A 17,207-nucleotide genomic window follows, 5' to 3' on the forward strand; every position below is an offset into this window, starting at 1 on the left:
CATCGGTCTCTGGGAAAGCTGGGTGACAACCAGTTTGGCCACAAATGTATATAAAAACTAAGTTTTGTACTAGTTTTTCTAGACTTTATATACATGTGCAGGGTGGTGGAGTAGGCATAATTACATAGCTAGACACTCAGGAGTCTGGGAAAGCTGGGTGACAACATGTCCACTATAGCACAGACACTCAGGAGTCTAGGAAAGCTGGGTGACAACATGTCCACTATTGCACAGACACTCAGGAGTCTACTAAAGCTGCATGACCACATGTCCACTATTACACAGACACTCTGGAGTTTGGGAAAGCTGGGTGACAAAATGTCCACTATTAGACAGTCGGGTGTCTAGGAAAGCTGGGTGACATGTCCACTATTACACAGACACTCGGGAGTCTAGTAAAGCTGGGTGACAACATGTCCACTATTACACAGACACTCATGAGTGTGGGAAAGCTGGGTGACAACATGTCCATTATTACACAGACACTCGGGAGTCTAGTAAAGCTGGGTGACAACATGTCCACTATTACACAGACACTCATGAGTGTGGGAAAGCTGGGTGACCACATGTCCACTATTACACAGACACTCGGGAGTCTAGTAAAGCTGGGTGACAACATGTCCACTATTACACAGACACTCGGGAGTCTAGTAAAGCTGGGTGACAACATGTCCACTATTACACAGACACTCAGGAGTCTGGGCAAGCTGGGTGACAACATGTCCAATATTACACAGACACTCAGGAGTCTAGTAAAGCTGGGTGACAACATGTCCACTATTACACAGACACTCGGGAGTCTAGTAAAGCTGGGTGACAACATGTCCACTATTACACAGACACTTGGGAGTCTAGTAAAGCTGGGTGACAACATGTCCACTATTACACAGACACTCGGGAGTCTAGTAAAGCTGGGTGACAACATGTCCACTATTACACAGACACTCAGGAGTCTAGGAAAGCTGGGTGACAACATGTCCACTATTACACAGACACTCGGGAGTCTAGTAAAGCTGGGTGACAACATGTCCACTATTACACAGACACTCAGGAGTCTAGTAAAGCTGGGTGACAACATGTCCACTATTACACAGACACTCGGGAGTCTAGTAAAGCTGGGTGACAACATGTCCACTATTACACAGACACTTGGGAGTCTAGTAAAGCTGGGTGACAACATGTCCACTATTACACAGACACTCGGGAGTCTAGTAAAGCTGGGTGACAACATGTCCACTATTACACAGACACTTGGGAGTCTAGTAAAGCTGGGTGACAACATGTCCACTATTACACAGACACTCGGGAGTCTAGTAAAGCTGGGTGACAACATGTCCAATATTACACAGACACTCAGGAGTCTAGGAAAGCTGGGTGACAACATGTCCACTATTACACAGACACTCATGAGTGTGGGAAAGCTGGGTGACCACATGTCCACTATTACACAGACACTCAGGAGTCTAGGAAAGCTGGGTGACAACATGTCCACTATTACACAGACACTCAGGAGTCTAGTAAAGCTGGGTGACAACATGTCCATTATTACACAGACACTCAGGAGTCTAGTAAAGCTGGGTGACAACATGTCCAATATTACACAGACACTCATGAGTGTGGGAAAGCTGGGTGACCACATGTCCACTATTACACAGACACTCAGGAGTCTAGGAAAGCTGGGTGACCACATGTCCACTATTACACAGACACTCAGGAGTCTAGGAAAGCTGGGTGACAACATGTCCACTTTTACACAGACACTCAGGAGTCTAGGAAAGCTGGGTGACAACATGTCCACTATTACACAGACACTCAGGAGTCTAGGAAAGCTGGGTGACCACATGTCCACTATTACACAGACACTCAGGAGTCTAGGAAAGCTGGGTGACAACATGTCCACTATTACACAGACACTCAGGAGTCTAGTAAAGATGGGAGACACTCATGAGTGTGGGAAAGCTGGGTGACAACATGTCCACTATTACACAGACACTCAGGAGTCTAGGAAAGCTGGGTGACAACCCCATGGAAGCTGTGATAATCGCTACATTGGTCGTCGCCTAGTTTTCAGGCAATTCCTGCATAGTAATTAATCTTACATAAAAACACAAGGTCAAGTCCCGGAGCTGTATTTATAATTCTGCCTTGTTGTATAAACTGTGCACATCCGGCCAGGACCAAACACTCAACTTTACATGTAAACTACAGAAGGAGAAGACAAGAATTCTTCCAGGCTGGCAAAGGGTTAAGCTGGCACTGGGTGGAAGAGGACCTTCAAGATCAGACATGTCCTATGTGATGATGATGTTCGAGGAGGAGGAGGAGGAGGAGGAGGAGGAGGAGGAGGAGGAGACCACGGATGTCTTGGAAGTTTTCTTCCCTTTGCACATGTTTTCCCGCTACCAGGAAATATACACTGATCAGCCATAACATTAAAACCTGGCAACAATGGCATCTGTCATTGCAAGCGGGAAAAATGGGCAAGAGTAAGGATCCGAGCAGAGGTGTCGCTGGGGGTCCAGAACTGGGGGTAAGAGGGGACACGGGACACTTTTTACATCTTTTCCACTTGGCCCAGACCGACATGACGACTTCTCCAACCACAACTCATCTGCAGATGATAGGCTGAGATACATAACTCAGCAGACGGTATCACACAGGATAGGATTAGATACATAACTCAGCAGACAGTATCACACAGGATAGGATTAGATACACGGCTCAGCAGACGGTATCACACAGGATAGGATTAGATACAGCTCAGCAGACAGTATCACACAGGAGAGGATTAGATACACAGCTCAGCAGACAGTATCACACAGGATAGGATTAGATACATAACTCAGCAGACGGTATCACACAGGATAGGATTAGATACAGCTCAGCAGACAGTATCACACAGGATAGGATTAGATACAGCTCAGCAGACAGTATCACACAGGAGAGGATTAGATACACAGCTCAGCAGACGGTATCACACAGGATAGGATTAGATACAGCTCAGCAGACAGTATCACACAGGAGAGGATTAGATACACAGCTCAGCAGACAGTATCACACAGGATAGGATTAGATACATAACTCAGCAGACGGTATCACACAGGATAGGATTAGATACATAACTCAGCAGACGGTATCACACAGGATAGGATTAGATACATAACTCAGCAGACGGTATCACACAGGATAGGATTAGATACATAACTCAGCAGACGGTATCACACAGGAGAGGATTAGATACATAACTCAGCAGACGGTATCACACAGGATAGGATTAGATACACGGCTCAGCAGTCAGTATCACACAGGATAGGATTAGATACATAACTCAGCAGACGGTATCACACAGGAGAGGATTAGATACATAACTCAGCAGACGGTATCACACAGGATAGGATTAGATACACGGCTCAGCAGTCAGTATCACACAGGATAGGATTAGATACATAACTCAGCAGACGGTATCACACAGGATAGGATTAGATACATAACTCAGCAGACAGTATCACACAGGATAGGATTAGATACACGGCTCAGCAGACAGTATCACACAGGAGAAGATTAGATACACGGCTCAGCAGACAGTATCACACAGGATAGGATTAGATACACAGCTCAGCAGACGGTATCACACAGGATAGGATTAGATACACAGCTCAGCAGACAGTATCACACAAGATAGGATTAGATACACAGCTCAGCAGACAGTATCACACAGGAGAGGATTAGATACACAGCTCAGCAGACAGTATCACACAAGATAGGATTAGATACACGGCTCAGCAGACAGTATCACACAGGATAGGATTAGATACACGGCTCAGCAGACGGTATCACACAGGATAGGATTAGATACACAGCTCAGCAGACAGTATCACACAAGATAGGATTAGATACACAGCTCAGCAGACAGTATCACACAAGATAGGATTAGATACACGGCTCAGCAGACGGTATCACACAGGATAGGATTAGATACACGGCTCAGCAGACAGTATCACACAAGATAGGATTAGATACACAGCTCAGCAGACGGTATCACACAGGATAGGATTAGATACACAGCTCAGCAGACAGTATCACACAGGATAGGATTAGATACACAGCTCAGCAGACAGTATCACACAAGATAGGATTAGATACACAGTTCAGCAGACAGTATCACACAGGAGAGGATTAGATACACAGCTCAGCAGACGGTATCACACAGGATAGGATTAGATACATGGCTCAGCAGACAGTATCACACAGGAGAAGATTAGATACACGGCTCAGCAGACAGTATCACACAGGATAGGATTAGATACACAGCTCAGCAGACAGTATCACACAGGATAGGATTAGATACATAACTCAGCAGACGGTATCACACAGGATAGGATTAGATACATAACTCAGCAGACAGTATCACACAGGATAGGATTAGATACACAGCTCAGCAGACAGTATCACACAGGATAGGATTAGATACATAACTCAGCAGACGGTATCACACAGGATAGGATTAGATACATAGCTCAGCAGACAGTATCACACAGGATAGGATTAGATACACAGCTCAGCAGACAGTATCACACAGGATAGGATTAGATACACGGCTCAGCAGACGGTATCACACAGGATAGGATTAGATACACTGCTCAGCAGACAGTATCACACAGGATAGGATTAGATACACGGCTCAGCAGACGGGATCACACAGGATAGGATTAGATACACGGCTCAGCAGTCAGTATCACACAGGATAGGATTAGAAACACAGCTCAGCAGACGGTATCACACAGGATAGGATTAGATACACGGCTCAGCAAACAGTATCACACAGCATAGGATTAGATACACAGCTCAGCAGACGGTATCACACAGGATAGGATTAGATACACGGCTCAGCAAACAGTATCACACAGCATAGGATTAGATACACAGCTCAGCAGATGGTATCACACAGGATAGGATTAGATACACAGATCAGTAGATGGTATCACACAGTATAGGCTTAGATACACAGCTTAGCAGACGTTATCACACAGGATAGGATTAGATACACGGCTCAGCAGACAGTATCACACTGGATAGGTTGAGATACACAGCTCAGCAGACAGTATCAAACAGGATAGGATTAGATACGCGGCTCAGCAGACAGTATCACACAGTATAGGATTAGATACACGGCTCAGCAGACAGTATCACACAGGATAGGATTAGATACAGCTCAGCAGACAGTATCACACAGGATAGGATTAGATACGCGGCTCAGCAGACAGTATCACACAGTATAGGATTAGATACACGGCTCAGCAGACAGTATCACACAGGATAGGATTAGATACAGCTCAGCAGACAGTATCACACAGGAGAGGATTAGATACAGCTCAGCAGACAGTATCACACAGGATAGGATTAGATACACGGCTCAGCGGACTGTATCACACTTGGATAGGCTGAGATACACAGCTCAGCAGACAGTATCAAACAGGATAGGATTAGATACGCGGCTCAGCAGACAGTATCACACAGTATAGGATTAGATACACGGCTCAGCAGACAGTATCACACAGCATAGGATTAGATACACAGCTCAGCAGATGGTATCACACAGGATAGGATTAGATACACAGATCAGTAGACGGTATCACACAGTATAGGCTTAGGTACACAGCTTAGCAGACGTTATCACACAGGATAGGATTAGATACAGCTCAGCAGACAGTATCACACTGGATAGGCTGAGATACACAGCTCAGCAGACAGTATCAAACAGGATAGGATTAGATACGCGGCTCAGCAGACAGTATCACACAGTATAGGATTAGATACACGGCTCAGCAGACAGTATCACACAGCATAGGATTAGATACACAGCTCAGCAGATGGTATCACACAGGATAGGATTAGATACACAGATCAGTAGACGGTATCACACAGTATAGGCTTAGATACACAGCTTAGCAGACGTTATCACATAGGATAGGATTAGATACAGCTCAGCAGACAGTATCACACTGGATAGGTTGAGATACACAGCTCAGCAGTCAGTATCACACAGGATAGGATTAGATACGCGGCTCAGCAGACAGTATCACACAGTATAGGATTAGATACACGGCTCAGCAAACAGTATCACACAGGATAGGATTAGATACAGTTCAGCAGACAGTATCACACAGGATAGGATTAGATACGCGGCTCAGCAGACAGTATCACACAGTATAGGATTAGATACACGGCTCAGCAGACAGTATCACACAGGATAGGATTAGATACACAGCTCAGCAGACAGTATCACACAGGAGAGGATTAGATACAGCTCAGCAGACAGTATCACACAGGATAGGATTAGATACACGGCTCAGCAGACAGTATCACACAGGAGAGGATTAGATACAGCTCAGCAGACAGTATCACACAGGATAGGATTAGATACACGGCTCAGCAGACAGTATCACACAGGATAGGATTAGATACAGCTCAGCAGACAGTATCACACAGGAGAGGATTAGATACAGCTCAGCAGACAGTATCACACAGGATAGGATTAGATACACGGCTCAGCGGACAGTATCACACTGGATAGGCTGAGATACACAGCTCAGCAGACAGTATCAAACAGGATAGGATTAGATACGCGGCTCAGCAGACAGTATCACACAGTATAGGATTAGATACACGGCTCAGCAGACAGTATCACACAGCATAGGATTAGATACACAGCTCAGCAGATGGTATCACACAGGATAGGATTAGATACACAGATCAGTAGACGGTATCACACAGTATAGGCTTAGATACACAGCTTAGCAGACGTTATCACACAGGATAGGATTAGATACAGCTCAGCAGTCAGTATCACACAGGATAGGATTAGATAAGCGGCTCAGCAGACAGTATCACACAGTATAGGATTAGATACACAGCTCAGCAGACAGTATCACACAGGATAGGATTAGATACAGCTCAGCAGACAGTGTCACACAGGATAGGATTAGATACGCGGCTCAGCAGACAGTATCACACAGCATAGGATTAGATACACGGCTCAGCAGACAGTATCACACAGGAGAGGATTAGATACAGCTCAGCAGACAGTATCACACAGGATAGGATTAGATACACGGCTCAGCAGACAGTATCACACAGTATAGGATTAGATACAGCACAGCAGACAGTATCACACAGGATAGTATTAGATACAGTTCAGCAGACAGTATCACACAGGATAGGATTAGATACGCGGCTCAGCAGACAGTATCACACAGGATAGGATTAGATACAGCTCAGCAGACAGTATCACACAGGATAGGATTAGATACTGCTCAGCAGACAGTATCACACAGGATAGGATTAGATACAGCTCAGCCGACAGTATCACACAGGATAGGATTAGATACGCGGCTCAGCAGACAGTATCACACAGGATAGGATTAGATACAGCTCAGCAGACGGTATCACACAGGATAGGATTAGATACAGCTCAGCAGACAGTATCACACAGGATAGGATTAGATACAGCTCAGCAGACAGTATGACACAGGATAGGATTAGATACAGCTCAGCAGACAGTATCACACAGGATAAGATTAGATACGCGGCTCAGCAGACAGTATCACACAGGATAGGAGTAGATACAGCTCAGCAGACAGTATGACACAGGATAGGATTAGATACAGCTCAGCAGACAGTATCACACAGGATAAGATTAGATACGCGGCTCAGCAGACATTATCACACAGGATAGGATTAGATACAGCTCAGCAGACAGTATCACACATGATATGATTAGATACACGGCTCAGCAGACAGTATCACACAGGATAGGATTAGATACAGCTCAGCAGACAGTATCACACAGGATAGGATTAGATACAGCTCAGCAGACAGTATCACACAGGATAGGATTAGATACAGCTCAGCAGACAGTATCACACAGGATAAGATTAGATACACAGCTCAGCAGACAGTATCACACAGGATAGGATTAGATACACAGCTCAGCAGACAGTATCACACAGGAGAGGATTAGATACACGGCTCAGCAGACAGTATCACACAGGATAGGATTAGATATGCGGCTCAGCAGACAGTATCACACAGGAGAGGATTAGATACACAGCTCAGCAGACAGTATCACACAGGAGAGGATTAGATACACAGCTCAGCAGACAGTATCACACAGGATAGGATTAGATACACAGCTCAGCAGACAGTATCACACAGGAGAGGATTAGATACACAGCTCAGCAGACAGTATCACACAGGATAGGATTAGATACACAGCTCAGCAGACAGTATCACACAGGATAGGATTAGATACACAGCTCAGCAGACAGTATCACACAGGATAGGATTAGATACACAGCTCAGCAGACAGTATCACACAGGAGAGGATTAGATACACAGCTCAGCAGACAGTATCACACAGGATAGGATTAGATACACAGCTCAGCAGACAGTATCACACAGGAGAGGATTAGATACACAGCTCAGCAGACAGTATCACACAGGATAGGATTAGATACACAGCTCAGCAGACAGTATCACACAGGATAGGATTAGATACACAGCTCAGCAGACAGTATCACACAGGATAGGATTAGATACACGACTCAGCAGACAGTATCACACAGGATACGATTAGATACAGCTCAGCAGACAGTATCACACTGGATAGGATGAGATACACAGCTCAGCAGACAGTATCAAACAGGATAGGATTAGATACGCGGCTCAGCAGACAGTATCACACATGATAGGATTAGATACAGCACAGCAGACAGTATCACACAGGATAGTATTAGATACAGCTCAGCAGACAGTATCACACAGGATAGGATTAGATACGCGGCTCAGCAGACAGTATCACACAGGATAGGATTAGATACACGGCTCAGCAGACAGTATCACACAGGATAGGCTTAGATACGCGGCTCAGCAGACAGTATCACACAGGATAGGATTAGATACAGCTCAGCAGACGGTATCACACAGGATAGGATTAGATACTGCTCAGCAGACAGTATCACACAGGATAGGATTAGATACAGCTCAGCAGACAGTATGACACAGGATAGGATTAGATACAGCTCAGCAGACAGTATCACACAGGATAAGATTAGATACGCGGCTCAGCAGACAGTATCACACAGGATAGGATTAGATACAGCTCAGCAGACAGTATCACACAGGATAGGATTAGATACAGCTCAGCAGACAGTATCACACAGGATAGGATTAGATACAGCTCAGCAGACAGTATCACACAGGATAGGATTAGATACACAGCTCAGCAGACAGTATCACACAGGATAGGATTAGATACACAGCTCAGCAGACAGTATCACACAGGATAGGATTAGATATGCGGCTCAGCAGACAGTATCATACAGGATAGGATTAGATACAGCTCAGCAGACAGTATCACACAGGATAGGATTAGATACACGGCTCAGCAGACAGTATCACACAGGATAGGATTAGATACAGCTCAGCAGACAGTATAACACAGGATAGGATTAGATACAGCTCAGCAGACAGTATCACACAGGATAGGATTAGATACGTGGCTCAGCAGACAGTATCACACAGGATAGGATTAGATACAGCTCAGCAGACAGTATCACACATGATATGATTAGATACACGGCTCAGTAGACAGTATCACACAGGATAGGATTAGATACAGCTCAGCAGACAGTATCACACAGGATAGGATTAGATACAGCTCAGCAGACAGTATCACACAGGATAGGATTAGATACAGCTCAGCAGACAGTATCACACAGGATAGGATTAGATACACAGCTCAGCAGACAATATCACACAGGATAGGATTAGATACACAGCTCAGCAGACAGTATCACACAGGAGAGGATTAGATACACGGCTCAGCAGACAGTATCACACAGGATAGGATTAGATATGCGGCTCAGCAGACAGTATCACACAGGATAGGATTAGATACACAGCTCAGCAGACAGTATCACACAGGAGAGGATTAGATACACAGCTCAGCAGACAGTATCACACAGGATAGGATTAGATACACAGCTCAGCAGACAGTATCACACAGGAGAGGATTAGATACACAGCTCAGCAGACAGTATCACACAGGATAGGATTAGATACACAGCTCAGCAGACAGTATCACACAGGATAGGATTAGATACACAGCTCAGCAGACAGTATCACACAGGATAGGATTAGATATGCGGCTCAGCAGACAGTATCACACAGGATAGGATTAGATACACGACTCAGCAGACAGTATCACACAGGATACGATTAGATACAGCTCAGCAGACAGTATCACACTGGATAGGATGAGATACACAGCTCAGCAGACAGTATCAAACAGGATAGGATTAGATACGCGGCTCAGCAGACAGTATCACACATGATAGGATTAGATACAGCACAGCAGACAGTATCACACAGGATAGTATTAGATACAGCTCAGCAGACAGTATCACACAGGATAGGCTTAGATACGCGGCTCAGCAGACAGTATCACACAGGATAGGATTAGATACAGCTCAGCAGACGGTATCACACAGGATAGGATTAGATACTGCTCAGCAGACAGTATCACACAGGATAGGATTAGATACAGCTCAGCAGACAGTATGACACAGGATAGGATTAGATACAGCTCAGCAGACAGTATCACACAGGATAAGATTAGATACGCGGCTCAGCAGACAGTATCACACAGGATAGGATTAGATACAGCTCAGCAGACAGTATCACACAGGATAGGATTAGATACAGCTCAGCAGACAGTATCACACAGGATAGGATTAGATACAGCTCAGCAGACAGTATCACACAGGATAGGATTAGATACACAGCTCAGCAGACAGTATCACACAGGATAGGATTAGATACACAGCTCAGCAGACAGTATCACACAGGATAGGATTAGTTATGCGGCTCAGCAGACAGTATCATACAGGATAGGATTAGATACAGCTCAGCAGACAGTATCACACAGGATAGGATTAGATACACGGCTCAGCAGACAGTATCACACAGGATAGGATTAGATACAGCTCAGCAGACAGTATAACACAGGATAGGATTAGATACAGCTCAGCAGACAGTATCACACAGGATAGGATTAGATACGTGGCTCAGCAGACAGTATCACACAGGATAGGATTAGATACAGCTCAGCAGACAGTATCACACAGGATAGGATTAGATACAGCTCAGCAGACAGTATAACACAGGATAGGATTAGATACAGTTCAGCAGACAGTATCACACAGGATAGAATTAGATACGCGGCTCAGCAGACAGTATCACACAGGATAGGATTAGATACAGCTCAGCAGACAATATCACACAGGATAGGATTAGATACAGCTCAGCAGACAGTATTACACAGGATAGGATTAGATACGCGGCTCAGCAGACAGTATCACACAGGATAGGATTAGATACGCGGTTCAGCATACAGTATCACACAGGATAGGATTAGATACAGCTCAGCAGACAGTATCACACAGGATAGGATTAGATACAGCTCAGCAGACAGTATCACACAGGATAGGATTAGATACACCGCTCAGCAGTCAGTATCACACAGGATAGGATTAGATACAGCTCAGCAGACAGTATCACACATGATAGAATTAGATACGCGGCTCAGCAGACAGTATCACACAGGATAGGATTAGATACAGCTCAGCAGACAGTATCACACAGGATAGGATTAGATACACAGCTCCGCAGACAGTATCACACAGGATAGGATTAGATACACAGCTCAGCAGACAGTATAACACAGGATAGGATTAGATACAGCTCAGCAGACAGTATCACACAGGATAGAATTAGATACGCGGCTCAGCAGACAGTATCACACAGGATAGGATTAGATACAGCTCAGCAGACAGTATCACACAGGATAGGATTAGATACAGCTCAGCAGACAGTATCACACAGGATAGGATTAGATACAGCTCAGCAGACAGTATCACACAGGATAGAATTAGATACGCGGCTCAGCAGACAGTATCACACAGGATAGGATTAGATACAGCTCAGCAGACAGTATCACACAGGATAGGATTAGATACAGCTCAGCAGACAGTATAACACAGGATAGGATTAGATATAGCTCAGCAGACAGTATCACACAGCATTGGATTAGATACAGCTCAGCAGACAGTATCACACAGGATTGGATTAGATACAGCTCAGCAGACAGTATCACACAGGATTGGATTAGATACAGCTCAGCAGACAGTATCACACAGGATGGGATTAGATACACAGCTCAGCAGACAGTATCACACAGGATTGGATTAGATACAGCTCAGCAGACAGTATCACACAGGATAGGATTAGATACATGGCTCAGCAGACAGTATCACACAGGAGAGGATTAGATACAGCTCAGCAGACAGTATCACACAGGATAGGATTAGATACAGCTCAGCAGACAGTATCACACAGGATAGAATTAGATACGCGGCTCAGCAGACAGTATCACACAGGATTGGATTAGATACACAGCTCAGCAGACAGTATCACACAGGATAGGATTAGATACAGCTCAGCAGACAGTATCACACAGAATAGGGTTAGATACAGCTCAGCAGACAGTATCACACAGGATAGGATTAGATACACAGCTCAGCAGACAGTATCACACAGGAAAGGATTAGATACGCGGCTCAGCAGACAGTATCACACAGGATAGGATTAGATACAGCTCAGCAGACAGTATAACACAGGATAGGATTAGATATAGCTCAGCAGACAGTATCACACAGCATTGGATTAGATACAGCTCAGCAGACAGTATCACACAGGATTGGATTAGATACAGCTCAGCAGACAGTATCACACAGGATTGGATTAGATACAGCTCAGCAGACAGTATCACACAGGATTGGATTAGATACAGCTCAGCAGACAGTATCTCACAGGATGGGATTAGATACACAGCTCAGCAGACAGTATCACACAGGATAGGATTAGATACACGGCTCAGCAGACAGTGTCACACAGGATAGGCTTAGATACACGGCTCAGCAGACAGTATCACACAGGATTGGATTAGATACACAGCTCAGCAGACAGTATCACACAGGCTTCTTTTTGCTCCTTTATACATTGCACTCATCCTCGCCGCTCTCATCATTATTACTTGGCTTAGATACTGAGGAGCAAAATTACCCCGATTTCTGTGCACACCCTTATATCAGGGAGCGCTGCGGGGCTGAGGGTCTGGGATGGTGCGTTCAGGTTAGGATTTGGTATTACCTATTGGATCATGTCATGTGTCATATCAGGGATTTATAAGGCTTTGTTCACAAGCAGCATTTTTGTTGCAGCTTTTTCGCAAGCCAAAACCTGCTCTTTTTGCATTAAAAACGCTGTGTTCAAATCAAAACACCTGTTTTATGTCATGTTCGCGTCATTTTTTTCAGAGTTTTTTGGGTGTTCTCTGTCTCCAGTACATGTTTAATAAAGTTAGCTTTATTCACCAAAAATGCAGCGAATAGCCCATAGCAACCAATCACAGCGCAGCTTTCATTTCTTTTAGTGCTCCTGAAAAATGAAAGCAGCGCTGTGATTGGTCGGTATGGGCAACAAAAACAGTATTATTTTTAACAGTTTTCTTAATAATAGTACGTCCTACATGGGGTGTGACAATATGGCTCTGGCCACTAACCGAAGCCCTCTCTGATTCACTGCTGTTTAACCATGTAGATGCCACTGTCAGTCATTGACGCTGTCATTGCCCCACCATATGATCGGTTGCCATGGCAGCCGGAGACATACTGAAGACCCCCGTCATTGCCATCTTGAACCTATTTCATAGGAAAATGTCAATTTCACCATATAATGCAATAATGAAGTATTCCATCACGCTGTAACGGCAGTATATAGAAGATCGCAGGTTCAGGTCCAATGAGGGAAACAAAAAAAGTACATATTTTGAAGAAAAAAAAAAAAATATATATATATATATATATATATATTCTAAGGCAAACAAAAAAAGAAAGGACATATTTTGAAAAATAATAAAAATAATAGTAATAATAATAAAAAAAAAATATATATATATGTGTGTGTGTATGTATATATATATATATATATATATATATATATATATATATAAATATATATAAATTGAATATATATTTAAAGTTAAACATTATATATATAGTTTAAATCACATATTTTTTTCCTGTGCCAAAATAAGAAAAAAACATATTTAATGTGATCATGTCTGTAAAAGTCGGATCTATAAAATTATTTTTTTTACCCACAAAGGTACCAATAAAAATGTCAATCGGTGCACATACAACAAGCCCTCATACAGCTCTATCGGCAGAAAAATAAAAACTATGATCTCAGAAAATGGCGATGAGAGCAAAATATATATATTTTTTTTTACAATGCTCTGAAATTTGTCTAGCCATTAAAAAAAAAAAAAAAATTCTATATATTTTTTACAAGTTTGATGTCGTTATAATCGGACTGATCTGCAGATTTATATTGTCAGTTCATTTTTACCACAAAAAAAATGCCATACAAACAAAACCCAAGTACAAATAGTGGGAATTACAGTTTTTTTTTCCACCACTTCCCTCACTTGGAAGTATTTCTTGTATTTTTTTTAAAGTACATGATATGGTAAAACGAATGGCGTCAATCAAAACTACAACAACAACAAAAAAAACAAGCCCTCATACAGCCATGTGGATGGAAAAATAAAAATGTAATGGCTCTTGGAAAAAGGAGAGGTAAAAAAACAAAAGAGCGAAAATGAAAAATCACCCCAGTGGGAAAGAGTTAAATCTTTGTTGCAGGGGGGCAGCTTGGCACAAAGAGTCTCATTTTGTTCTCAAAATGTGGCAATATATGACAAATTGACAAATCTGAAGAATGCACCTACTGATCCGCAATAGGAAAGTGTCTACTACTTTCTAGGAGGAATAGCGCCCCTCTTGATCAGAGGCTATGTCTGGTATTACCATTCAGGTGAATTTTGCAATACCAAACAGGGCCTATGGAGATGAGTGATTCTAGAAGGAAGCAGCCATATTTTTCTAATCCCATATAATTTATGATGAGCAAATTGATTCACAAAACCCTTGCCCAGTGGCCGCGTCGGTGGTATGTGGCTGTCGGTTGGGAGTCCAGTGAGCCGTCTCCTACCTGCTGGAATCCACTGCGCCTTTTATGAATAGGAGACCAGCCGCGATGTCATGACGGAACGGTGACATTGCGAAGGGCCTACAAAGAGGTTCTGGGGCAGTACTCCCAAGGTCCGCAAATCAATCAGCTCATCTCTATATACAAGTCCTTTAGTCATGTCATTCCTAGGAGAATGGTGCGGGTCCTATGGTCAAGTACCACAAAGCTGATTAATTTACAATATATTTATTAATCTCTGTATTTATCATCTGTATCTATACGTTTTGGGGACATTGTTGGTTCCTCATGTCTCCCTATGGTTATGCTCCATTGCTGGATGTGTTGCTGTTCTCGGTGTCTTTCCTCTTATGAAGAAAATCTGACACAACTGTGAGCCGAGGATTCTTCCCCTTTATATGAATCGACACCGGCGCCTTATATTTCCTTGTTTTAGTGTTTCCTTCTATTCCTTTTTTCTGGTCCTCTTCCACCACATCAGGGACGGCCAAATCTTCCTTCATCTTATTCAAGCCTGGCCTTGTTGGAAAGAATTGGTCCTTTGTTTTGGATAGGCCTTGTGAGCCTCCTATGGTCTCGGGGGGAGGCTGCTGGCTCCTGCGGATGGGTTGCTGGTTACAGACAGTGAAGCTAAACACCAGCAGCTTGTCAGTGAGGGAGCGGAGATGGGACGCCATCGACACCCCATCAGTTATATCGAAGACAGGATGTTCTTGTGTAACGTGGAAGGTCGGAGCTGCAAAAATAACATAACTACTATAATACTGCCCCTATATACTAGAATATAACTACTATAATACTGCCCCTTATGTACAAGAATAAGACTACTATAATACTGCCCCTATATACAACAACATAACTACTATAATACTGCCCCTTATGTACAAGAATAAGACTACTATAATACTGCCCCTATATACAACAACATAACTACTATAATACTGCCCCTTATGTACAAGAATAAGACTACTATAATACTGCCCCTATATACAACAACATAACTACTATAATACTGCCCCTATGTACTAGAATATAACTACTATAATACTGCCCCTATATACAAGAATATAACTACTATAGTACTGCCCCTATGTACAAGAGTATAACTATTATAATACTGCTCCTATGTACAAGAATATAACTACTATAATACTGCCCCCTATGTACAAGAATATAACTACTATAATACTGCCCCCATGTACAAGAATATAACTACTATAATACTGCTCCTATGTACAAGAATATAACTACTATAATACTGCCCCCTATGTCCAATAATATAACTACTATAATACTGCCCCTATGTACAAGAATATAACTACTATAATACTGCTCCTATGTACAAGAATATAACTACTATAATACTGCTCCTATGTACAAGAATATAACTACTATAATACTGCCCCCTATGTACAAGAATATAACTACTATAATACTGCTCCTATGTACAAGAATATAACTACTATAATACTGCTCCTATGTACAAGAATATAACTACTATAATACTGCCCCCTATGTACAAGAATATAACTACTATAATACTGCTCCTATGTACAAGAATATAACTACTATAATACTGCTCTTATGTACAAGAATATAACTACTATAATACTGCCCCTATGTACAAGAATATAACTACTATAATATTGTTCCAATGTAAAAGAATATAACGACTATATTTTTTTTCTGGTGCACTGTGCAGCCATCATACTATATAAGGGGCTGTGAGGAGCCATAATATTGTATGGGGGCTGTGAGGAGCTATCAAACTGTATGTGCGACTGTGAAGGGTCATCATACTGTTTGAGAGGTTGAGAGAGGACATCATACTGTATGGGATGCTGTGACGGAGCATCACATTGTGTGGGAGGTTGTGAGGGGCCCTCATACTGTGTGGGGTGCTGTCAAGGGACATTATACTGTGTGAGGAGCTGTGAGGGGGCATCATACTGTGTGTGTGTGGGAGGCTGTGAGGAAACAACATACTGTGGAGTGACATCATACTGTGTGGGAGGTTGTGAGGGGTCATTATATTG

At 43.1% G+C, this 17,207-nt stretch overlaps 1 protein-coding gene across 1 annotated transcript in view; it reads left to right on the forward strand.

Annotated features, from left to right (window-relative positions):
• Nucleotides 1-2,406: 2,406 nt before the first annotated feature.
• Nucleotides 2,407-17,207, forward strand: part of TAPBPL (TAP binding protein like) — a 43,178-nt gene continuing 28,377 nt past the window's right edge. The window contains exon 1 of the mRNA XM_073684898.1: nt 2,407-2,530. The gene's annotated coding sequence lies outside the window, so the exon portion shown is untranslated. The remainder of the gene's footprint in view (nt 2,531-17,207) is intronic.

Source organism: Phyllobates terribilis, unplaced genomic scaffold (assembly GCF_046119375.1).
Source record: "Phyllobates terribilis strain yellow unplaced genomic scaffold, ASM4611937v1 Scaffold_5__5_contigs__length_657084704, whole genome shotgun sequence".
Taxonomy (NCBI): Eukaryota; Metazoa; Chordata; class Amphibia; order Anura; family Dendrobatidae; genus Phyllobates; species Phyllobates terribilis.